This window comes from Hippoglossus hippoglossus, chromosome 21 (assembly GCF_009819705.1).
Source record: "Hippoglossus hippoglossus isolate fHipHip1 chromosome 21, fHipHip1.pri, whole genome shotgun sequence".
NCBI classification, from domain to species: domain Eukaryota; kingdom Metazoa; phylum Chordata; class Actinopteri; order Pleuronectiformes; family Pleuronectidae; genus Hippoglossus; species Hippoglossus hippoglossus.
Window position 1 is genome coordinate 9,608,305 of NC_047171.1, and position 26,659 is coordinate 9,634,963.

General features: G+C 39.9%; 1 protein-coding gene across 7 annotated transcripts in view; it reads left to right on the forward strand.

The window, feature by feature from the left end:
* Positions 1 to 2,589: 2,589 nt before the first annotated feature.
* map2 (microtubule-associated protein 2) overlaps positions 2,590 to 26,659 on the forward strand; it is a 73,162-nt gene continuing 49,092 nt past the window's right edge. For 3 of the 7 annotated variants that reach the window (XM_034574446.1, XM_034574448.1, XM_034574449.1), the window contains exons 1-2: positions 2,591 to 2,736; positions 25,415 to 25,470. The gene's annotated coding sequence lies outside the window, so the exon portion shown is untranslated. Of the gene's footprint in view, positions 2,737 to 17,572; positions 17,585 to 25,414; positions 25,471 to 26,659 lie in introns of those variants that run through there. The other 4 variants (XM_034574451.1, XM_034574452.1, XR_004612525.1 and 1 more) reach the window with 3 other exon arrangements.

Consider the following 26,659-nt stretch of genomic DNA (forward strand, 5'->3'; position numbering starts at 1 on the left):
ACCTCCTCTTACCAGGAGGCCTAATGGACAGATGGTGGCTAAAGTCGTCCTTCTCATCTGCATGTATGTGTGTCAGTGGCTTCACTGTGGTGATAAGAGTCTGGGTGCCCACAAATCAATCACGTGACATGAATTTACAGATTGTAATTATATGAATTCTTGTCGTCGGGAGTGAAAAGAATCCTCAACATCCTCTCCTTGATGATGTTACAAAAAAAAGGATTTCTCATATTCTGGGGGGCGTGAAAAATACTTGTGTGGTCTGGATACTTAAAATGTGCCATCTTGTACAAACACAAAGATTCTTCCCCCTTCTACTTCTCGAGAACTTGGACACAAACAGCAGTGAACTCTCAAGGTCGTTTTCACTTTGGCCAGTTGCTTCTCTCCGCTGCCGTGATCAAGAGGCCTTATACCATCTCCATGAAAAGTGAAGAAGAGCCAAGAGTGTCCCCTTCCCCAGCAGGAGGTCTGCCCAAACTCTGTCCTGCCACATCTGTCTCATGCTCCAGATTTCCACTCTGATCCTGATGGCCAACACATAACCTCTGATGGCCACATTGCTCCTTTAGAAGTCAGCTTATAAGCAGTCAGTCAAGTAAATAGTAAAATAATATAATAAATGAAATAGTAAAACTATAAAAGAGGGCGGTCACATGTATCCTATATAAACTGATGTGTATATACATGGAAACAACTATGAAGAGTTGTACTTTGTTATACTGATTTTCTACATGGTTGTAACTACAGCCGCTACACTGAAGGGGGCGCTCTTGCATATCCAAGAACACCTTTACCAACCAAACACTGCAACATAACAAGTCTGTGACAGAACTACTTGTATCATTGTTATCATTATTTCACTACAGGAAACTAAATCAAAATGGATGTCCACTAAAATGTCGACTGTTCAAGTTAAGTGGATAATATTGTGACATTGCTCCTCTTTAAATTAAATATACATTTTCAAAGCTGTTAACTTTCCTAAGGTGGTGAAAGAAACCTGGTTAAAAGAAAGCTTTTGGATTCAAAGGCCACACGTGGGGTGAGTAGGATTTAAAAAACACTACTGAGTGTTTTTTAATGGTCAGTGCACCATTGTTAGCTAACAAGCTACACCTGTGGTTTCTGGTCTAAATTCAAAGCCATTAGGAGCTAGCTTAACCTCTGTATGCTAACTCCACAAGCTAGCCTCAACATACCTGTTTAAATTCAGTGTCATTGGGTGAATCTTCATGACTAAACAGTTTGGGGTCTGTATTAAAATAGCACGTTTTACTTTTATTAGCCAGTCATAAGCCAACCAGCACATTTTCATCATTTTGGGTCACTGGTTTTGGACAAATTGTTCTCCAGCTACACACAATGTGAGCTCTGCGGTGGTAAAAAAAACATAAATACAAAATATATAAATGAAATGTTAACAATACTTGTGTGAAGGATGGTGGAAACCTGAGACCATTATGTTATGAGCTAATTAGCTACATCCCCAAAGCCTTTTGGAGTTAGCTTGTCTTGCTAATGTCTGTGTGCTAACTCAACAAGCTAACCACAACAGAGCCATTGACTTTAAGTGTCACGGTGTAAATTTGCATGAGTAAACAGTAAGTGATGTTTGAAACCCACAGCCGGATTCATCACTGCGGTCATGTGGTTCGTCGTTTGTGGTGAAAACCCGGGAAAGCCAGCCGCACGTTGGACATTGATGCTCGTCTGTTTGTGGTCTTACGGTACTGGTCCTTGGAGCCGAAGACTAACGTTGAAGTATAAAGAAGTGGAATTATATATATATATATATATATATATATATATATATATATATATGTTTTATTTTATGAAACTTGGTGACTTTTCTTGATGGCACTCATAACTTGTGCAAATTAAATATTATTTTAAAAATATACTTAAGAGGTGACACAGATATTTCACCTCAGTTTTGTTCACGGTGACCCCCACTGTCTGTATGTCAAGTTTCAGAAGATCTTATTGTAGCATTTCTTAGAAAGTTAATGGCAAATTTGGGAACTTTTTTAATATGGCACTTATAACTTGCTGATATTAAATATTTTTAAAATGTAATCCTTGAGAGGTGACACAGATATTTCACCTCACTATTGTTCATGGTGACCCCTACTGCCTGCATGATACGTTTCAGAAGATTTTACTGTAGAAAGGTAATGGAAAAACTTTTTCATTATTGCACTTATAACTTGCTGATATTGAATATTATTTTTTTTAAATCCCTGAGAGGTGACAGATATTTCACCAAACCCACTTTCAGAAACATTCAGACGGTGGGTGTCACCACTTGGGGTCCAAGGACATGTACCGTAAGACCACAAGTAGACACGCATCAATTTTCAAAGTGTGGCTGGCGTGACCGGCTTTTCGCAAACGACGGACCACATGACCGCAGTGATGTAACAATGCAATGTAAATAAAGTACAAAAAAAAAATCTTACAGATACACGTTATTAATCATTTAAATCAATCTAGCAACATTCACGTGAATAATATTAGTAGTTCTACTTATTTATATTAATAATGATCTGATGGTTCATTTTTCTGAACGTGTCATTTCTAGCAAATGGTGGACCACGACACCTTGATGACTCGTGAAAGCACAGCCACGGTGTAGCGGTGCGTCTGCTCCAGTCATTACGGTAAATGGAGGCTGCGGAGCCGCTCTGTGTCTGTCAGACCAGGAGTTGCTCTGGAAGACGCTGCGCCGGACAGGTGAGAGAAAAATATATATTGCTCTTCTTTGTTTCTTCTACAGCGCTGCAATACAAATGCAAATGTATAAGTAGACAAAGCCCCAGAAACGGCCTGTCACAGGGAGTCTCTCCAGCCGACACTGAATGGACATTAGAGGGAGCGTTGAAGCAGAAATGATGAGGTGCCCCTCTCCCTCTGTGTGGATGGAGAAAGGACGCATTGTTCAGAACTGGGTCTGGGTTCTTGTGCGTTTGTGTTGCTGTTGTCTCATCGGTGTCGTCAGCCAGGTTCAATGACTCGGGACTGGAATGACACACGAAATCTCAGCTGAGCAACAGATCTAGAAAAGCAGATCTCTGAGATATAAGATGGGTAAAGATTGATCCGATATCTATCGAACCAATCACGCGTTTAAATTGTTGTTTTTGTTGACGTGCCGAGAGGATTGTGTCTGCATTGTGCTCCAGAAAAAAAAGGCTTCACCTATTGCGGTCACTGCGGGAACTTGCGTTGCTGCGGTGGCAGTGCACAATCAGTGCTGTAGTATTACCACATTCGATACGGCTATTTAACATGAGGTTACTGTGGGAAAATAACAAAGGAATCCACTGTAGGATTGTATAATATTTGATTTCCGATCTTCCTAGTGGGAGAGATGAGAGGGGTCCAAACACAGGTGCTGAGTCATATTAGCTCTGCTTTAATTGATCACACAAATTAAAGCCCATTATGTTCATATTCATTTTTGCCAATCATTACCATACTAATTTTTATGTTGCAGAGCTAATGTCTTTCATTTTAAAATGAAGTTAAAAAGCTTATCTCTTGATCAAATCCCTGCTCCACCATAAAACACAGCAAATGCTGCTAAAGGAGTCTTGGCTGTCACACCTCCTTTACTGAATGGATATTTAATAGTGAGCTTTTACATGATAGAGGTAAACAGTACATGTAAGCTTCAGTCGAATCACATTTATATACAGGGGGCTGGCTATTGATTCCCTTCTGTCAAGTCCACTTGCTCCAGTGTGTGCATGTACATTTAAATGCCTGGTGAATTCAGAATGAGGCTGGGATGCATTGAGTCATGAACGGGCAGGCTGGCTGCTGGGAGCTCCTCCTTGCTGAGGGAGTGGGCTCGTGTTTCTGGAGGTGTAGGTTGGTCATCTATTGGTTTCTGTTATATCACCTATGTCTGCTTTTTGCTTTTTTGGACGCAACCCTTCGGCTTCTAGCCCGAATGCAAGGAAACAGAAAATGTATCTTCTGCACTGTAAACTGAATATCTTTATAATTTATGTATTACCATATTCTTTTTTTTGTGCTATTTTTGGATTAAAAAATAAGCAGTAAGCTATTATTTGCAGCCCAAAGGTGCATTAAAATTGGCATATTCTGTCTGACACTCTGATTGTATGCATTTATGTGCACAAAAAATACTCCTATTGCTGAATACTAGATACAGATGATTAAAAAAACAAGCTAGATAGGTTGCTGATTGTATTTGTGTTTTTAATAAGACAGAAAATGGACCATTACCATGATGTGCCAGTTTTCTATCTGAGATAAACATAACCATTTTTTCCCTCACCGAGTTAGAAGTACTCATTTAGAGACTCATCCTTAAACTCCTCATGGTGCACAGTAGAAATTACAGGCTGATTTACAGAACTAATTTGATAGTAAGTGAATAGTCATTAAATATTCATCAGGGGAAGAGACATCAGCTGAAAGTGCAGATGTCTGCATTGGCTGATCTATACTGTTTCAGAGCTAATGAATGACGCCTGTGTTGTGTGTGGTTGATACAGCTGACAGGTTGGATTCAAAGACTGTCAGTCAGATATTGGATTGAGCAGTCAGAAGTTGAACCAGAGCATTGAGTGGTTTTCTGACAAAGGGACGGTCTTCTTTCGAGTCTTTTGTGTTTCCAGTAATCCCAATGAATTTGCACAATAGTGACATGGACGACAAAAGAGTTTTTGTGAATTAATTGAACAAGATGTTTTCCCAGGAAATCCAGGGGTTTTAGTTTGGATGCGCTGTCTGATAATAAAGGCCAGGGTAAATCTAAATTTACATATAAAACAAATAAAAAATATGAACAATCGTTTTGTGAAAGAAATCCACAGTTTATTCACAAGCCAAAAATAAAAGATAGATCAAAAGACATGATTTTTTTAAAACAACAAGAAAAGAGGAAGTGTATCAAAATGGAAACTCTCCCTTTGGTTTTCACTGACAATAAATTAGGGAACCTGAAAGTGGAATGGGTCAGAGCAGCCTCGAAAAGAAAAACAGTTTCAAAATGTAATTTCTTAAAAAAGATAATCTGACTGGTGCCCAGTGAAGGGGGGCTAGTGTTGAAGAATTTGTGGACTCATCTTAGTGCCAGTCTGGAACGTGGTGGTGGCAGCATGTTAGACCACCTGCAGGGCTGACTCACACAAAAAGAAAGAAAGAAAGAGATTAAGACACAGAGTGTTGATGGCTCTATGTCACATTGGAAAAACACATAATTTAATGTGTCAGTTGACTGAAGATGGAAACATTTACCACCTCTTATTGTTGAATTGACATTCCTTCAGTTAGGATACCATTTCAATCACAAACATGAGTCACATGAACAAAAAAACATGGCATCAACACAAAGAGACAGTGAAGACGAAGCACAGGTGAACATACCTGTGTTGTGTGTCACAGGTGTCCACTGCACTGATGATCTCATGGATGTAGACAGTGTAGATATTTTTGGTATCAAATGCAACACTGGCCCGTGTTTCCAGCTCATGATAAGATCATTTAGATAATTAGGTTAAACTGGGGATTTGTTGTCTAAAACAACATGTGTTGCTTGCCCTGATGGACACTGCTGTACGGGAATGCTGTGTCCCTGTATTTCTGTCACAATAACTACATTTATGTGTAAGAAGTTGTTAAATTGGTAGGATTAAATGGATACAAAAGAAAATGTAAGACCCAGGCTGTAAGGGACTTTCCTTTAAGACCCCACAAATATGTCTACTAAAATTGAAATGATGGAAATGTAAAGGATTGATTGATGGTTTCATTGTCTTTAGTACGGTCGGCCTTCAGAGAGAGCGCTCCTGGCTGAGGTGCCAGCTCCATAAGATCACTTGTGAAGTGCCACCACGTACTGTAGGTCAGCTTCACATAAGCTCCGTGTGCCAGCGTGAAAACCTAATCCTGATTCCTGCAAAGATACTTAGTCAGCTGGTCATTCACATGCACACGCACACACACACACACACACACACACACACACACACACACACACACACACACACACACACACACACACACACACACACACACACACTAAAAGCTTGACGTAATGCTCTCTGAGTGTGTGTTTGTTTGGGTGTGTGAGAGACAGAGGAATTGGAAGAGGCTCTTTGTATGAAAGAGGAGAGACTCTCAGTGGTACTTTGACAGTGGCACCAACAAACTCAGCTGCCACGTCTGCCTGCCAGCTGACAATCTCTCCATTTTCTCTGCCTCTCCGGCTGAGTAAAGTGCTCCAGGTTTTTGGAAGATTAGCTCATTGGTAAATGTGCTTACAAAGATTCAGAAGATGGTCCTTTGTTCCATTCCGTGTGTGAACACGGTAACAGCAACTGCCACGGCAACCATATTGTACTGAATGTCTAGATTATTTTTGATTAATATTCTACAATCTCTTAAATGAAATAATCAATGTATAGCTGCATAAAGTTATTTAAATTCGGAGGTGCAATGAGTTCAAATTTTCTAGTCTTAATGGGTATTTTGAAAGACAACACAATCCTTCAGTACCTCAATGCTAGATATTTTAAAGTTTTTCAGATAAGCCATGCTCTGAGTCACAACTAAACTCCTCAGACAAATCTTCCATCTGCTGTAGTGATTTGATATCAATGTAATTTTGATAGTATTGACTGTCACTTCAAAACACCCAGTCATCAAATCTTTGTGCAATAGACAACTATTGAAAACAGATGATTGATTGCTTAGAGTCATCTACTGACTGCCCAGATTCAGCTACTGAGACCCAGTAGGTCTCTCTGCAACCACAAGTTGACCTCTCTTATTTTGAAGGGTAGGAGAGCAATTAACAAACCAAGCTCCATAAAGCTCCACTGGCTCCATAAACAACTAGCATGTCATTGATAAATGACTTGGCATTGTACATTAGCCGACTGCTTGTATTCATTTTTACATTAGAGGGCACAGGGTCAAGGATACTTACACAGCAACAATTCAATCCCTCTACCAGATATCAGGTCAGGCTTTATGGTCAGTGTAGATTTTTTGTATGTTGTGAAGATTGTCTCTCATGTGATAATAAACATATATTGACACCTGGGTCAAGGTTAGTTACAGAGGATCAAGTTTGAGCTGGAACAGTTGGTGTTTTGCTCCAGAGCACATAGAGCATACAGGTTTGTTGACACAGTCGTTTGAAACTTTAACCAAATGTTTCATAAAACATATCAGGTAAGAAAAGCACATCTGTGGCCGTCAGATATAATAGTTTCATGAATGTCTATCTATCTATCTATCTATCTATCTATCTATCTATCTATCTATCTATCTATCTATCTATCTATCTATCTATCTATACCAACATTATTACTGGTCATTTTGTTCATGTTGTGGCCCAAATCACACAGTATTTCTTAAATTAGATGTCGCTGTTGGCGTGGATGCAAGAGGGAATTTGCCATAGGGCAACAGGAGAAGGGCTCTAACCCTCCTAGATGAAACAAAGAGCTTGTACCTAAAAGACAAGTGTCTGCCTTTGTCGCATGGATGAGGTTTGGGTATGAAAAGTCTGACACGTATCAGTAAAAACATACATTGCAAATTATGTCGCAGAACACACTCAAACACCACTAACCTCTATTAACACCTACACAGGCAACATGTTAAACAGTACAGAGAGAGTCTACAGATGAGAGGCACAGAAGTACTCAAAACAAACCCCAGATTCAGACTTTACAAGAGGCTTGTGCCCGCGGCACAACATATGGCAAAGAATGATGGAAGGAGGTAACAGCTGCTGTTGCAACTTACATCTGCAAGGACATGGCCTTAGTTTACAAAGTAAAGAAAGGGTATGGCTAATGAGAAACAAGTAAAGTCAGATGTTAATCTTCACTGAATATCAGGTTTTAGTGCCTTTACCACCTTCTCAATTCCATAGAAGGAAATTTCACGATTTGATCATCAAAGACAAGAAAAAGTTTTAGGTATTAATCCTTGATCAGATCGAGGTCAGATGTAGATTTAAATGCTTCACAAGGGTGAATGGGCGATCACACTCCATCAAGGCTAGGCTAGTCTTTTTTGGCTATGGTCCAGGAGTGGTATGGCTGACCTCACCTGACCTGCATGTCTTCTGACAGATTTCTACCTGCTGCACGACACAGTGATAAGAACATTTGTAAAGTCTTGTTGGGCTTCTGTTCTTCATCTGTGATGTTTTGTGCCCTGAGGGACACTTGGGCTCAAGCTTGCTGACCTTTAGTTTGCAGGAGGCTGGGATCAGTCAAGACAAACCCACAAGAGTCTGTCCCAACACACAGACTCTATCTGTCTTCCTGACAGCTCAGTTCAGGTAGGATTAAAAGCTGGACTGTTGTATTGCTCTGCATTAGTTTTAGCTTTGAACACATAGGACACTGTGGACACTGACTGTATTATCCAGGCGTTTTGTACTTTTGACACCCTGGACAGGGTGGCTGCCAGTGATCCTATTAACACACAAAGCTTTACATGGTATAGACCCTTTCTTCTTAAGCATAAAAATATTGTACATTTTTAGCTATGGCTTGTTTGAGAGGTGTATATATATTCCTGTGACATATCACACAAAAAAAAAGCAGCACAAAGATAAATAACTAAAAGACGCTAGTAGAATTTCAGATGGGGAATTTCTTTTGGGACCCTCCTGAGGCCAGAAGTCTAAAGAAAGGACCTCATCCAGATTTATGTGAGAGAGCAGATATGACAGAAATAAAAGTGAGGGCTGAACCTCCTCTCCTCTCCCTCAGCTTGTGTGTGGGAGTAAATGCTAATACACTGTGTGTGTGTGGGAGTGTACTGCTCGTGTGTAGGTATCATTTACAGTTTTATGCGATTGTGTTAAGGGAAAATGTCTTTTACTTTGATATCTCATGGCGCTATTTTGTGACATAATGCTGTAATTTAGTTTCTTTCAGCCTGTTTCTTCAATTCAGTTTCACTCCAAAATTCCTATATTTTGCAGAATGATAAATAACAAGCTCCACAGTGGAGTGTGTGGGCATAGAAATACTAATATCATCGACCGGCAGAGCCGGAGAGCCCCTGTTCCTGCCCCCCAGCCACCGTCTCAGACGTCAAATGTGCGAGTCATGGAATCACAGTTCTAGACCTTTGCATGCACAACCATTAAAACGCATACGTGGAAAAGCAGGAGAACTGAACTCTTTCAAGGCTGCCAACATTATTAAAATTATATATATATTTTATATATAAATTCATATATATATATATAGAGCGAGAGAGCAAGATATATTTTTTTAGTCAATATATACAGTTAGTTAAAGTTAAAACAGCCTTATGCCTGCAAAATAAACATTATTTTAAAACATCTGTATGCCTATGCACATACACACACTAAACTTAAAGATCTTTTGTTTGACCTTCATTTGGGCACACAGCCATGGGAATCTGAGTGGAGATATAGAGTGCTGCTTAAATCTGTTCACTATTATGCCACCAGTGTATTTATTTGTCTATCACAGAGTGCTGAAATATATTTTCAGCCTACATGATGTAATACAAATACTCAGTTTCCTTCTCTTTGTGGGTCTAGAACTCGCGCATACTTAGTTATAAAACGGTGCTTGCCAAACGTAGGTCTAAAACAGTGGAGGGCAGTTATACAACAATAACTGCAAGAAAGTAAAAAAATATAAAAACCAACATTTATATAAAATATTGTAATTTACTTGAAAGCTGATCAATAGAATTTATTAACATCGAGGGCCTCTTATTGCCAACTGGATAACATTTGCCAGATTTCTAGCAGCAGATGGATGCAATATATCAGTAATCTTATACAATATATCGGTCAAACCCTCTGAGGAATCCTTGGGTTTGTGAACAGTGTGTAGACTGGGACTCACCTAGCTCATTACCAGAAAGCCAAAACCCCTGAGATGTTCCAAAGATAATCCTAAAATGACGTCTTCCCACAAGAGTTTAAAAATGAAATACGTTTCAGTCAAATATCTTGAATACCCCCAAGCCTTTTCTATATTTTCCTCTTTTATTTCAATCAGTTATTTGTCATGCACTGGTAACAGGCCTCACAGTCTTGACGTCTGGCAGCATAATACATCTGTCATCTGACAGATTCTGTCAATCAAGCGCATTAATCTATGAAGGAGCTAAATGGACAGGAGATTCCCAATGGTTCGTGGTTAGGTTTCAGGTGGAGCAGGATGACATTGAAATACACACAGCAATGGCTCAAATGTGGTTTTATGCTGCGCTTTTATTTTCATTTACTGCATGGTTTTTTTTCTGAATTCCCCCTTTGTAGTGTCGTAATCCCACAAAGATTTGTGTTGTCATGTGCATAATATAGTATTTCTTTATGAAATCCCTTTCTAACAGTCTTACATACTGTAAATGCAGTAAAGGCCAATATGAGCTTACATAAATCGCTTGTGTTACAGCCTCCGTCTGGATAATTGCCTCTCACATCACTTTACTGAAATGCTTTTATATTACTGCCCTGTCTTCCATTCTGCTCCTCTTAATGGCTTCTCTTGATCGAGCTCAGGGGTTGATGGTGACGCCCCCTCGAAGGTTGTTCGACACAGACACACGTCTGCGGAACGGCAGCACTGCAGAGGAATAAATTCTTCACTTTTCTTTCTCCACTAAATGAGAAAACAGACAGAGAGCACTGAAGTGAACAGCACAATATGACCTTCTTCTCAACTGCCTTAACACGCTTCTTGGATAATGGCACTGTATTCAGAAAAATGCAGAACCCCATCAATTTAACATGTACATGAACCCAAGATAAAAAAACATTTATTCACACCAGGGAGATTGTCAGAGATGCATTTAATCACATTAACAACAGCAGGGTTTAATAAAATGTCACTATTATGTTCCAGTATAACAAGAAAGATCAGGCTTGTAGCTGTGAAACAAGCAGAATGAGAATTTCTTTGTTAATTATAAGAGTAAATTATATGTGAGAAGGTGAAGTTTGTAGAAATAATTCTAAATGAGTTGTTTCTACTGAAAATGGGCTTTAATGGAGCACATCAAGCTTGATCTCCTCATTACGAGTTGAGATACAGTGAGGATACAGAATGCATGAAATTAACTAAACGCTGATTCACCATTTGGAGACAGCTGACATCTGCATTCCTTTGTTTTCCGTCACCTTGCATGCTCACGTTCCCTGTTTCACACCACGAGTGCCAGCAGACGTTTTGTGAAGTGTGTGAGGTGGTTCTGAACTTGTTGGAGATCTCTGGGTATTCGGGCCGTAAAAGCTTACAAGTTAGACATGAGAGAAGAATATGAATAATTCTCTCATTGTTTTGAAGCATTGCGTTTCATCTTTACAGCGTTTTGTCTTCGGGGGAAGCAAGTTGTCCCTGTTTTAGTTATGTAATAAACAACCATACCTAAACGTGGGAAGTCCTACTCAGAGCAAAACAGACACACACATCAACACATTCACACAGTAAGTACGAATGAATACACAATACATCCCTTGGGAGCCAATTAGTATAGAAGACTCCATCATCCATCTCTTAAATGTCGTAGTTCCTAAACCCTTTTGAATGCTGTGTGTCATTGGATGTGTTGTGGAAGACCTTTTTCTTCTCTACAGGCCAATCCCATCAAATAACTTCAGTATGACTGTCACCAGTATTCCTACTGAGAGCAGGATTCACACACTACATATAGCTTGCTTCTGAGACATCTGCTGTCACAACTACAGAGCTTTACTCTGAGACATCTACTGTCACAGCTGCACCATCAAGGATTATGTGTCTTTCCTTCTCTGAAACAACCTGTGGGCTGACTCCTCAGGAGGTGATGGAGCAGCTACCTTCGTTCAGGCTTTAATCTTGGACCATCTGTTCAGGCCAAACCCTGTTTTAATCGCTCCTCACCTCATACAACATACTGCACCTTGCTGTACCTGTTCAGTCCGACGCCTCTATATGGTGAAAGATGATTATATAAACCATCTGTAGAATCATGTGTGCATAATATTTTTGGTCCATGTGTCTAAACCCTTTTGATGGTGATTATTTTAAGCTTAAAAACGTTTTTCAAGTTAACAAGTTAAACAAATTCTGTGATTACATGAATCCACTCATAAATATATGAAATGGAAATGCTCCTGCTCCATTATCTTCCTAACCTAAATGAAAGGGGAAAAATCGTTGAAAGAAAATATTTTGTGGAGGTGCTGCTGTAAATATAAATCCCACTGTTCTGTAAGAAAAGCAGCAGCATTACCACCCCCGAAAACATATGGAAGGAGATCACACAGCATGTGCACATTAAGTCCTGATGGTAAACTGTAGCCAACTAAAAGCACCTCCGCCGTGAACTCTCACATGAAGGCTGAGAGAGGAGGTCACTGGTGAACATCATCCTATTGTGCCAATTGATTTCTCCACCATCTCACACAATAAAACAGATGAAATTAAAGGCAGCTTGATTTTATCCCTTAATGTTTTATCCCTCTGTCTGTTTGTTTTTGTGATAATGAAACATATGCTAGAATTTTCTGTATTTTATAATTAGAAAAAATTTATAATTTTAAATTTAATTCATAACATAATATAAGGTTGCCCTACATCAGGTGTTAGTCATTAAGGTAAGAGCCTCGAAATGTACGTAAATTGAATTTTGCTAATTGGATATCACTTCATCTCCCTTTGCCTAAAATCTAAATATGCATGGGACCAGTTTATAATAGTTTTTTGTAAACATTGAAAAACTAAATAGTCTATAAATACGAAATTGTTAAACAAGGCTGGTTCAGGGAAGGGCGACTGTATTTACAAAAATGTAAGACTACTAACTCATGTAAAACCAAGCCATCCATTGTATGCATCTGACTGATCACCTGCCTTAACGTAATAACTCATAAGAACCATGAGACCTTCAGGCAGAGCTCACAGGACTGCACAAAGAGCTGCCCAAACAATACAATGGTTATTAGATTACCAGGATTAAGGGCCAGTTTATACGTGATTAAGTGTGAGTGGGAACCTTCCTACTGGAGGAAATTACAGGATTACATCAGAGGAAAAGAGGATGGGATTACTTGACTGTAAATTCACACACTCACACATGCACGCACGCACACACACGCACGCACACACAGAGATTGGCCTATTGCAGGAAGGTGGTCTCTTGGAAAGAACCTGCTGACTTGGAGAAAAGTAGGAAGATGCATGAATTTAAGTCAAAGTAAATGCAAGAGATTATTTTTCAATTTTTGTTTGGTCAAACTTTTCAATCTAAACCAGTTGAAACTGCACTCAAGTACCATTCTCAACAAGGCTGTCATGACCAGTGGGAAGATGGACGACGCATCTCTGCTTCCTCCCTTTGTGCACAAACAAACAATTTTGAAATTATTTGCAGCCAGACTCTGCGTGGTGTGGATCTGCGGTATCGCTGTCCCGACGATACATTAGTTCAACCAATCACGAGTCAGTTTCAGCTGTCAATCATGAAATTTCGCCCCATTTTATACAATCCAATAACTAATAAAAACCAAACTTATCTGAAAAAATAACATTTGAACATAATAACTACCTAAACTGACAGAAACCATCTTTGAGAAAAATTTAGTAAAGGTGTTCTTTTGTTTTGTTTTGTCCACATTCCACCCACTAACATGGAGGAGGCGCGTTTCTGACTAATACTGCAGCCAGCATTTAGGGGGCGATCAAGATTTGACTTGTGTGAAGCACCTAATAGTGAAGCACCTAAACAAGTTATTTAATTTCACATTCATCCTTGATGACTAAGATAGTCCAAGCTCCACACAGTTCAGGCTCAGTTTACTTTGTTGCATAGTCTAGAAATTGCACATATAATTGAAGACAGAATAAGGTACATTAAGGAAATTAATTCTAGAAATAAAACAAAAGCAAATTCCTATATGTTGAAAACCTACTTGGTACATTAAAGTAATTACAGACCTCTGGTAGAATGCGTCATACAGTTTTCTCAGATTGTGCTTGGTTATTTTAAAACAGCTTAGTCAGAAAGATAATTGATATTCATTTAGTTCCTTATAGCCCAGATACACTCACTAATTGTTCAAATCCCACATAGTCTATACCTTCAGTCTGACAACACCAGACTTACTCTGTCTGAGCCCATACTATGTCTGACTGGTCCTGATTAATACCAGTAGTCAGACCATCACAGTTGCTGCTAAAATCATATCAAGAGCATTGTTGCTTTCCCCCTGTGGAAGATTAAGTCCAACCACCCACTGTCCACACAAACACACACACACACACACACACACACACACACACACACACACACACACACACACACACACACACACACACACACACACACACACACACACACACACACACACACACACACACACACACACACACACACACACACACACACACACACACACACACACACACACACACACACACAGAGTAAAGCTTGCTGCTCTTACACTGGCTTCGGTCCATGTGCCTCTTGTCTCCTCAGGCATAGCTTTTATTTTATTTGCTCATTGCAGTGTTCTGCTGTGTTGCGGCACATGGGTTTAGGTGCCTCTCTCTTGTTTCGAGCAGCAGGGGCTGCAGGGAGGAGAGAACGGATAAAGGAATCCAGGAGCAGGAAATGTTGGCGCCTTGCTAGTGCTTTCCTTATATATTCTGTAATCACTGCTTGCAGGGGACACACTCGCAAGACGGGATCAGCATGATCACTCTTCTCATTATTCTCTACCTTTGTTTCCCTCTCTGTGTTTATTTCATAAATGCCAAGTTTGCTCAACCGTTGCATCAAGTGCCCCTTTTGCTTCCATGGCAACCTGGAGCTAGGATTCCAGTTGTGATGTGGAGATAACATAAATAATAATTGCTCACTATTGGGTGTTGTTGGGTTTTTTCACATCCACAGAGAGAATTTAAATCTGAAAACACATAATGCTTAACAAGCTGACAAACATTTATTGAGTCTGTTTTATGAAGGTGCAGACAGGGGAAGGTAAGATGTTTGCTACGGCACTGCTGGAAAAACAAAATGGCTTCATGATGCCAGATTAGTAAATTGTAGTAATGATTTGAGCTCTGCAGGGAATTCCCTCTCCGTCTCTTTTAATAGGGTAAGGGTGGGGTTAACTCAATTTCCTAACCTTTGGAAGTTGATAGCATACAGTAATTTGTCTTTAGGAACAAATGTTATAATGTTTGACCGACATGTATTCTGCTACTATAGCCTTTACCCCAATGTCCAAACCGCTTGTTAAAAACTGTTTCAGGGGCTCTGTAAATGATCGATGAAAACAGTTAAATAGTGACACAGATTCCTGAGCAACACATCTGAAAAAACATCAGGGTGTTATACTTGCTGCAAAATACAATTTTAAATCATCATCTTATCTATCTACACATCATTCTAAAAGTATCCATACTCATGTAGAACAAAAGATGGAAATATAGAAAACAGATAAAGGTTTGCTTTACAATAATTATATTTTTATAGTTATGTTATTAGATTCATTGATCATCATTGATGGCAGGTGTTTGCTATTTACCTACAAGAGTGATTGTAGATCAATGCCCTCATATTGAAAGGGCGTGGAGACCTTTGTAAATGTTTTCTTAACTAGTAAATCTTTTTTTAGGTGATGGAATGTGACCATTAACGCAGGACTCGCAGTACGTATGCGTTGCGATACAATTGACAGTCGGCGTGGCAGACGCTTGATGCTACATGCACTATCACACAACATAGCCAGCTTCCATGCTAAAATGCCATGCTAGCTTTAATGCAGTGCATCAGAGAAGAAGGCAGAAAACAGAGGAACACACGCCATATTTGCCAGCGTCCTCTGCCTCCTCTTTCCAGGCTCATTTTAACAGTTGATGTCGGACAGGACCTGTGTTCAATGAGCTTTGATTGATTTGCTAGATTTTGGAGTTGAGTATTTGTTTAAAGAAGCTTGATAGGCTGGTTCCTCCACTGCCACATTAAAAAGATGACAGGACGCAACAGAACCACAATGCAGTTTGGCAATGCATGACGTCACCCCTCTCAATGTGAACCTTTTGGTTGAAGCCTCCATCGCATATGTGTGAGTTCTGCATATCATTAAAAGAAAAAACCCTGCAATTTCATAAAGATGTCTACTGTCTAGACTTTTTATTTCAATTCAAATTTTTTGTCACACAAGCACAGACTGTTTGTGGTAAACCCCCCTATGTTAAATCATCTGTGTTCAGTTCACCAAAACAACTAATAGGCTGTACAGCATGACTCATTTCTACACTTCATCCACACAAATAAGGTCCAGTGAAGCCAGATTCTTTTTGCAAATATTTACCAGGATTCCCCACTCCCAGAACCCCTGCTTCCATTTATCATCAGCTGCCATTTTTTGTAAAAGAAATAAATAAAAATCGAATTGTCTTCGTCCGATATGAACCTTCACTTAGGCAGAATGAGCTAATGCTGTTATCAGTTGCCATGGAGACTGACTGAGTTAGGGTGTTGCTGTGGAAACTGAGCGGCTAGCTCATTACCACCCACAGCAGCCCTCCCCACTCCCTCGAGCACACCAGCACCACACAAACACTCACATATAACACAGACACATATTACTCCCTTTTAAATATGTTTTCATGCTGTATCAGATGTGAATATAATGGATATGATGTGTGATTTTATTTAAACACACAGACGGGATCAGTGTATGCATTCCTACACAAATGCAATGGCTTGCTCTGACACTATTGGTTCATGTAACAATGAGGAATGAATTGAACTGAGACAGGGCGGAGGATGATTCATCGGTCAACATGACTGAATGTATTGTTCCTGATCCCAAATGTCATAAAGCATGAAAGCAGCAGCCTTGAAGCTCTGCATTTAGCCATATAAGAGAGTGCTATATGTATATATCAGACAAATAAGAGAGTGCTATATGGGGGGTGTACCAAGCCTGTGGCAGAGCGCACAGAGCCGGGGCACGGACTCAGGGACCCCTGACAGCTCCAGTGCCTTGGTCAGAGCGCGCACAGCCCGGCCACAGCGCAACCACCCAGGGAGCCATTACTGCGTCTGTCAGTAACTTACTGCTCCTCGTCATTTGTGCTGCGCACTGCCAACTGAATCAAGCAGCCCTGCCATCTTTTGGCATAACATGCAATTCGTTTGAAAGTATTCTAATGCCCCCTATGCACTCACTGTCAGACAAAGCTGAACACTTGACGTCGCTTAACATTGGTTGTCAGTGGTGCCTCCTCCACTGCCTTACTTGGTTTGAAAGTTAACAGGTTAGCTTCTTGTTAGCGTCCTCCATTTTCGTAGCAAAACAACGTGTGGTCAGTAGTGTAAGTACACATGTAGCACTTACAAAACAAGTATTAGAATTGTTGTGTTGTGTTTGCGAGCAAACGCTGAATGTAGGTCTAATGTTTACTTTTTTTTTCTTCTATGTTTTTGGTTTGTACCAACTCCTGAGAGAAATATGTGGCTCTAAAGCTACTTATTACTCTGCTATGTGCGTCAGCTCGTCACTAACCGTGTCTAGCTGCCATTTGGTGCTGGACAGGTCGTGTACACTGGGTGTTTTGGAATTTTTCTGGGAACAACAAGCTGAAACTGGTTATTTAAAGCTCAATAAAGCCTACATGTTCAGGTGATGATTCTCTGTAGATTCATAATGTCCTTTTAATTGGGAATATTATTTGATCAATTATTATTATAGTTATTTGATTTATTTGGTATTTTCTTTCAACTTTGCTTGTGCTTTAAATTCTCATTTACCAAGGAGAATGTGTCTCAATGTTGCACACAGCCTTAGAGTTGTTGCTTTTTAAAACTCATGGCTTGGAGATGAAAAAGTCTGATCTTGAAAACCTGGAATCAGTGGCAGTGAAAGCTGCACCCACCTACACTCGAATAGCAGTGAGGGATCACAGCCATAAGTCGTCCATATGTGTCTGCTCGTGAGTCTTCTGTGTTGCACTGTAGGTTTGTGTGCACTGGTGTGTTTGTGTGAGATCACAGAGCAGGGAGTGTTGATCAGCTTGCTGGTAATATAACTGAGTACTGCTGTTTGTTTTGCAGACCACGTAAACCAATAAAGAATCTGTGAAAACACTTGTAAAGAGCGCCGCCATCTGAAGCTGTGCAAGACACCGTATTTGATGATACATATGGTGACTCCTTTTTCACCGTGACCATTTAGAAACACCTGAAACAGAGAGAGCAACACAGAGGCAAAATGAGGTATAAACAATCTCATTCTACCTGGGTCATTTTGTGTTAAACCTTTCGATATTATGTAAACTCTTTTCCTCTTCTTTTTTTTTAAGCACAGGAAAGAAATGCAATACATTGAACAGGAAAACAGGCAGCACAGAGAGGAAATTCACTCCCATAAATTTAAGTAAAAAAGCCTGTTTTCAGGGGTTCACTCTCCTTCTCTCCCTTCTCATCCTTTCTCTGTTTTCATTTGCAAAGGGAAATTAGGGGTTATTTTGGTCGACTGTGGAGGAAACACTTGTCTGAAAGAGCCACAGTTCTTTAGCAGGATATTTTATCCCTCACTACTGTGCAGCAAAGGCCCGAGAAGAACCAGTGTTCTCATGAATGAGGGTTTGAATATTCCAGTCATAAAGCTAATGATAGCTGCTGATGGTCCTTTGACTGTATATTTTTTTACTCTTTATATCATTCACCTTGTTTTTCTCCTCTGGATTCTTTCTTCATTCCAGTGCTGGGACTTGATGTAAAAAAGCTTCGCGAGTGCTTTTCAGCCAACCATTCAGAAATTAGGTTTATTGTTAGAGTTTGACTCATGGGGATTTATGGGGGATTATACCCCCTATGTCATAGATCAAGGCCTATGACATAGAAATGCAATTGAGGCATGATATTTCAAATTTTTTATGTAAAATGTAAACATAAATGCACATCTTTTCTAGATAAAATTTTTCTCTTCAGGTTCTTACCACAGTGATGTTGTGATTCTGTAACATGTGAAATCAACTTTGTACAGTTTGCAGCTAACGGTCTAAAGTGTTCTCACACCTTTGACTTCTAGTCTCCACTCTATCGTGAGCGATTTTCGTCTCCACCGTTCTTTCAAAACGTTGACTCCAGAGAGATAAACAAGGCACCTCATTGGCTGGTTTACTGCTCCCACCTCAGGAGACGCTGCCACAGTCTGTGCCATGTATAGTACAATACCCGACAAATCGATTACTGAATTAATTGCCAACTATTTTTATAATCGATCAGTTGTTGCAGCCCTAGTTCAAACTAGTGAACTTGTGAAGGTCAGCATACTGATAACTACAACGCCAACTGAAACAAATAAACAAATGCTCATCTTGTTTTAGCATCACAGTGATGTTAAACAGTCATTTCTATTGTGGGCCATGTGTGTGCTCCAGCAGAAGAAGGCAGCCGCCATCTTTCAAACCCCACCCAGCAGAGCAGCGACTGATGTGGCTTCAGAAAAGACCACAGAAGTCTGGGAGGACTCAGCTAGCTGGCTGTACCTCACATTTACCAACAGCCGCCCCGTAGAACAACACAAGCACACACTGCAGATCTCAGGGAGAAGTGAAACAGCAACGAGGGATAAATATGGCTGCAGTTGAAGGAATATCTGTGCATGAAAACATCCAAGAATCAAATAGCTTATTTAGAAACATTTCCTGAACTGGAAGTGCTGAGGATATGCAACTCTTCATCTTTGGGAACTTTTCCTCGCTGAATGTCACAGATAAACTTTGGGTTTCCATGACTTTTTAACTGATCTGTTACTCTTAAATTTACTGGGCCTGATCTCAGCAACTTGAATCACTATCATTTAGTTATGCACTTCTTGATGGAGCTTGTACCTGCTCCTACCTAAGCTACATATTGCAAAAACAAGCATTTGGGATGTGGAGTAGAGTAGACACACTGTTTTCCCCATTAGAAGTCAGGTTTCCTCTAAATTATTTTGAAGCTATTATTTTAAGGTAAATAGTTGAATAATGTTACTTTAAGCTAATTGGTGATATAATTAATATTGTACAGAACAGTGCCATTTGTCTTGTCTTCACGTTTGTGCCTTGCTTTGCTTCTTCTGTTACCCAAACTAATTACATTATGAAACTCAAATGTGATTTGTCTCGCTAATAATTTGTTGCCCAGGGACAGGAAGGAAAGACTCATACTTGCTATTTAAAAGACAGGGATTAATGAGTCTGATGAGGAGGGATTTTAGTATTATTGTGGAGTTTATTCTCTTTTTTTCAGTTTCTCCTGACCTGTTCATCACCCCAATTATTTGTCTGCTTTCTTTGCACTGTTGCCTCCTGTTGGCATAAGGTGCTTTTGCTCCTTTAAGGGAGGGCAGTGTCTGTTCTGTTTACCTTGGTGTTTTACCAAAACACACATAGGGTCAGGACTGTTTGTCCTCTTAATGCAGGAGTTCCTTTAGAGAAACTCAGGGATGGATTGAGAAACCCTTGGCCAAAAAAAGATATAATGAACAAAGAGCTCCTAATGACACTAGAAAGCCCAACAATGAGAAGAGTCTGTCCTGTACAAAATGTACTACAGTGGCACAATAAAAAAAAAAGATTAAGAGATCTGTTCGACAATTTCAGTTGTTCATTCATGACACAAAAATATGCTGCTGTTGCCCTTGAAAACATCCATTAGTTATGCCTCTGGGCTTTAATATCTTCGGACGATAATCGTAGATAATTCGATTTCTGAGTCTCATTTCAGGGATTTTGCAGATGCAAACAAACTGGTTCAGGTTTTTATGTCCGTCTGTCTTCTGTCAGTGTTTTTTTTTTATTTAAGTTACTTAAATCTAATCTCATCACATCAGCATTTAATTCCATGTTTCCTTTTCAGTGAATAAAACTGTCCTAAGTAAAACACAATTTTATGAGTCAGAATTATGGGCAGAATTATGTGTATCACTATTAACTGAATATGAATCATTCAAATTTTCCTTTATATGGCTTAACTTAAATAATGGAATTTAATTCATTGTATTAGTTTGGAACTTAATTCAGATTCAGTTTTTTATGCACTTACTCAAGTTACACAAATATATTTAAATTGTTTGTGCGAATATGCTGCACTGTTTCCTCCAGGTTGAAAACCTGTCATCAAGTCACTAAGACCAAAAAGTCAAGCTGACTTTGGCAGTTAGTGTTTCACTGTTTCAGTTGCTGATTTTAATCCCTGATTCCTAATTTCCTTTGTCACAGACTGTGTGTGTCTCTCTGGGCTTTGGCTTGATGGTGAATTATAGTTATTTCGCGGCTGAACGATCTCTGAAAGGGCAGAATCAGTGGAATAAGTGAAACATGTACAGCAACAGACCCCCTCTGCATTTAATAAAAGATGTAGTCCCTTGCAATGCACCCAAACATACCACAGTGCTCAATACCTATGTTCTTGGGATAACATAATTTATTTAATCTCTGAGTAATCTAAAATGGCATTTCCATTTTATATTTATACATTGAGTTAAATCATAATCCCAGCACACCCCTAAAAAATATCTCATTTAATTTAGAAATTAATAAATCTGAGTCTGGCAGCAGAAGAAGCTACTAAACAACACAGAGACAGGAAGACAACTGTCATTGTGGCCCACATTGTGACACAGCAGGCAATGTGGTGTCATAGTACAAGGTAATTAGATAACAGTTTCAAAATAGCAAGTGAGACCACGATGCATTCATTTATGATTTTAGGCTGATCAGGGGGAAGTTCATTTATATTGAAGCAGACTGAACTCAAAAATTGCTATAAAAAATTCAATTGCTGATGCTGTTGTTTCTACGCATGCACACTTTAAAGCACTGTCAGACTAACAGAGGCCAGAAGTCACTCATGGATTATACATGAGATGTTAATCACTGTATGTTTACCAGAGAGCACCTTGACACTCCATAAACGCTGGGTTTCAATTGTTTGGGAGGAACATGCAGCTCATATATGAGGTAAACAAGAGAACTATTACTGTACTGTGAAGGGGGGCATTGTTGAGGGGGAAATTGTCAGCTATAGCTCAGTAGACGTTGGCTGCAGCAGGACAATGACTAAATGTCAAAGTAATGACAACAAAATGACATAAAACAAGAAAAATCAGGACTCCCTGCTGACAATTTAAACTTTTCATGTAGCACTGGTCATTTTTCTGACACCACGACCAGGTTTAAGGGTTAATTATGAGGTTTGTTGTGTGGAATGCAGTTTCTCTGTCAAACACCATTTGATCAGATGAAGAAGAATTCTCATGAATAAGACGGCAGAAGGAAGCTGAGCAGGACAGCCTGCTGAGGTCTCTGAGGAGGTGTTAAGTTCCCATTCATCAGGAGGGAGCTGTAAAGTAGCATCGTAGATAACAAGAGGAGCTGCCTCCCACATATTAGCTGGTAGTATAGATGTTTGTTTTGTCTCTAGAAGAGAATGGGGTGTTGGAAATACCTACAACAGCGAGGCATTGAATACAATTAAGCCTTTATTGTATAGAGCTTTACAGCATAGAGATCCAACCATGAGAAAATGTGCTTGTTTGAGCCATTTCCCAATGAGAGGAAAGAGTTCAGCAAATCAAGTCTGTCTACAAGTGACTGATTTCAAGACCTTTCAAATGATCTTGGAGATTCAGACTGTGAGATAATGGTGTCAAGCCCCAGTAACTGTTTTGTCCCTGGATAGAATCTGTTCAGATTCAGTTAGATGAAACTCATACACTGAAAGAATCCCTGACTGACTGATTGGCTGCTTGACTGTCTAATTGACTAATTGTGTTGAGAAGTTTGCATTACATACACGGGTACATAAAGAAGATGTCATGTCTCCCTCCTGCTTATGTCAAGTCAAGGAAGTTAAACAATATTATTACCTACACATTACGACGCAAAGACTTCTCCCTGGAATTAGATTCACAAATGAACATTGTTGCTGTGTCGGGCTGCACTGTTGCAAAAATTGAGTGACCCTGCGTTCCTGTCCTTTTCTGATTGAAATGAATGTCACATGAATCATTTTGGTTTTTACTGGTCTCCACTTGTTGTTGCATTGCAGCCACGAGGAAAGAATAATCATTGAAATGGACTCGTTTAGGTTATGACAGGGTACACTGGGCACAGATTTCCTTTGCTTTGCGTTAATATGAGTCTGTTTTTCATGAAATAAACTTTGTTATTTTATCTTGATACCTCTTGCATGTTACATTGTTGGCACGGTGCATTTGTATTTCATTTATGAAGCCTCCTGGATGTGCTGTGTGCAAAAGAGGAGGTTTTCCTCAGGAGGTGCAGGAATACAACCTACCAGGCTTTATACAGTTAGTCGTTCAGCCATTCTTTTATGTGCAGTCATTACAAAGAACATGAACACTGATCTTGTTCTATGTCAAGCACATTTTGGGGCTGTAGACCTGTAGTACACCGCCCCTTTCCTGTTTAGTTGCACTCATTAACAGATTATCGCAGCAGATGTCTGGAGGATCCATTTTCTGAATGGGTAATGCATCTCCACATATTGCAGGTTTACACTCTTCTGTATTTTATTGTACAAACACATTATTTAGATGAGCTGTTGCTATCCAACAATAAATCAGTGTTGAAGAAAATGCGTTCTGGTAGTTCCTATGAGCTGAGTTTCCAACCCACTGCCACTTATGTGTAATGGCTGCAATAACAAGAGCTCAAAATGTTTATTATGCCCATGGTCACAAGCTTTGTGTAATTACTTGAAGAATTTTGATTGCAAGCGTCCTCACTGCTCACAAGAAGGTGATGAGTTCTCTGAAAGGACTGTAGGGTGAATATGCAAAGTAAAACTTATGACAGAAAATCTATAAGGTATTTAAACATACACCTTATATTCACCAGCAGAGCAGCTTTTTTCACACTAAGTTAATTTACAGTAAAATCACACACATCCAAGTTTCTGGTTTATCTATAAGACTTGCGTTTAAGTGTCTTTCGTCATCTCATAATATTTCATGACATTTATCAATCCTAACCCACAGAACATCTCACATATGTGTCTCCTGACAGCGCTGCCACCTGACTTGTCAGGGGCGGTGGGCAGAAGTAGGTCTAGCTCAAGGTTTAGTTTTGCCGACTTTACTAACATGTTCCAGTGACGATGAGAGCATCAGAGCTGTGATAAAAAATTAGGGGGCACTGCTCTGGATTGCCCTGTCTAGTCTACTACTGTTGACTGTTTTAGGGCGAAGAGGTCTGTATAAATGCATATCATGCTGTGCTGTTATCAGCGTCACAGCTGGACACTGACAACACATGATTCTACTTGGGGATTCTCAACTGAATGATTCAAATCATTGACATCTAGGGGGCAGCCCTAGATCTTTGAATGTATTGTATTCGTTGGGACTTCATGTCTCATCCAAGAGTGTTGGCATCATCCAGAACTACCAGGATTAAGGAATGAAGATGTAGAAGGACTTCTGTCTTCATTTGCTGACCTTGTTGCTTGTGCGACTAAGATCTAGGAAACCTTTGTATGAATTAATAAATGACCCCTGATTGTTTATCCTGGTCCAACAATTAGAAAATGTCAAACCTGTACCCAAATTGATCGTTATTAGAAATGTAATGTCGCCCAAGTTCTTTGACATTGATGATTTATTTTCTCTGCCGCTGGTTCAGTGTAATTCATATCATGAACCCATTGCCCTCATGCTGAGATACCCTCAGTGGCCCACAATGGGTGCATTTATCAGTATTTTCAGACTGTGGGTGTTGGACTAAAGCCAGTTAGTCAGCTCTCGTGTGCGACTGTGCATCTGATAAATGGAGCCCCATGGTCGGGTTTACCCTTTCATGAGTATTTCCACAGTGTGTGTGTGTGTGTGTGTGTGTGTGTGTGTGTGTGTGTGTGTGTGTGTGTGTGTGTGTGTGTGTGTGTGTGTGTGTGTGTGTGTGTGTGTGTGTGTGTGTGTGTGTGTGTGTGAGAGAGCAAGAGAGAGGAGAAGAGAACAGATGCAGAGATATGTCTGTGTCTTTGTGGCTGCTGTCAAATGAACGCTGTACATGTGGCATTAAATAAGGCGCACACACGTTCCCCCTTGCTGTCGCTTTATCGCTTTCTGTAGATTCACAGGTGATTGGATACCAGTATCAGTCACACTCTCCCTTCTCAACCACTTCTTTTATAACCAGTACTTTATCACCTCCACCTCCCTTCCTTTCCACCTGTCCATAAGATGGACTGAGGATGTGTGTGTTTGTGTGTGTTAACCGAGGTGCCACCTGCCACTGCTCTCCCAAACTACTGGCAGCCAATTCTAATCTCTCTCTCTCTCTCTCTCCCCCTCTCCCTCTTCTCTCTCCCCCTCATTACTGTTCTTTCCCCTTATCCTCTCCCACCCTCTCAGGTCTCGGATGTTATCCTTTCTTCGAAGACACAGAAGACAACACCCCATCTAGTCAGGTGTGTAGCTCAGCCTCTCTCTCTCTCTCTCGCTCTCTCTCTCTCTCTCTCTCTCTCTCTCTCTCTCTCTCTCTCTCTCTCTCTCTCTCTCTCTCTCTCTCTGTTTTGCCACGCTCACACACCCCTTTGTCTCTCCCTCTCTTCACTGCATATGCCTTTGGGTGCTGCTGCAAAGATGCTGCGTCACTGTGCCGCTTTTGAGTTGACACTATTCCAATTTCACTGTAGGATAGAAGCAGAAAAAAGACGGTGTGTATGGAATTGCTGATTCATTGTGTGTATTTTACCAAGAATACAAGAGCCAAAGCAAAATGTGGCTTTGTGTCATGCATTAATACAGTGCATGATATGATGGTTTATATGTTGAGTTTACATGTGTCAAAACAAGGGTATGCTTTGTTTTGTGTGGTCATGTCTAGACACTCCCAGACAGTCTGTGTCATGGTTGAGGTGCATAGTGGAAGGGCACATTGTTCCCACTGACTGGGACACTAACGATTCACTACGTTTGTTCAAATTAATTTCTGGTGTCAGGTCTTGTCACTTCTCTGCCAACTGGAAGAGACAAATCTAAAGGGTGACCTACAAATCGTCTGGCACCCCATCCAGAGATGGATGGGGACCTCATGTATTTTGCTTTGTCATTCCTTTGGACAAAAGCAGCACAAACTGTCAGTTTTGGCTGATAATGTGCGGTTTACTGACTTCATCTCATATATTTAATACTTTGAAACATCAAACAATCATTAATTCCCTTGTAATTGTTAAAATCTTCATGGCTACTAGTTGCTTTTAATGTCAGTGTCAGGAGGTAATTTGCTTCTGTTAAAATGTATTTCTCTTGATATGTGATAGTCATAAATATCTAATAATCGTATATGTTAAAAAGTGATTTAACCCGCTGTATGCAGCGTATGCATGTTTCACCATTTAAGAACCGGTTCGATGTCTCTACTTTCAGTAGAATCGGAAGAGATGAACGCTCACGTTATATGATGTAATCATTGACAAATGACATGCATAGTGATTGGCTACAATTTACATTCCGGGAATGAAAAATGTAGATGGACAAATGTTAAACATATTCTTATTTCCAGTCATGTCCAGTTACCAACTGAAAATCAATGAGTTCTTATAAAAGCCTAAATGAAAAATACATTTAATCTTAGAATAAACTTTCTGAAGGTTT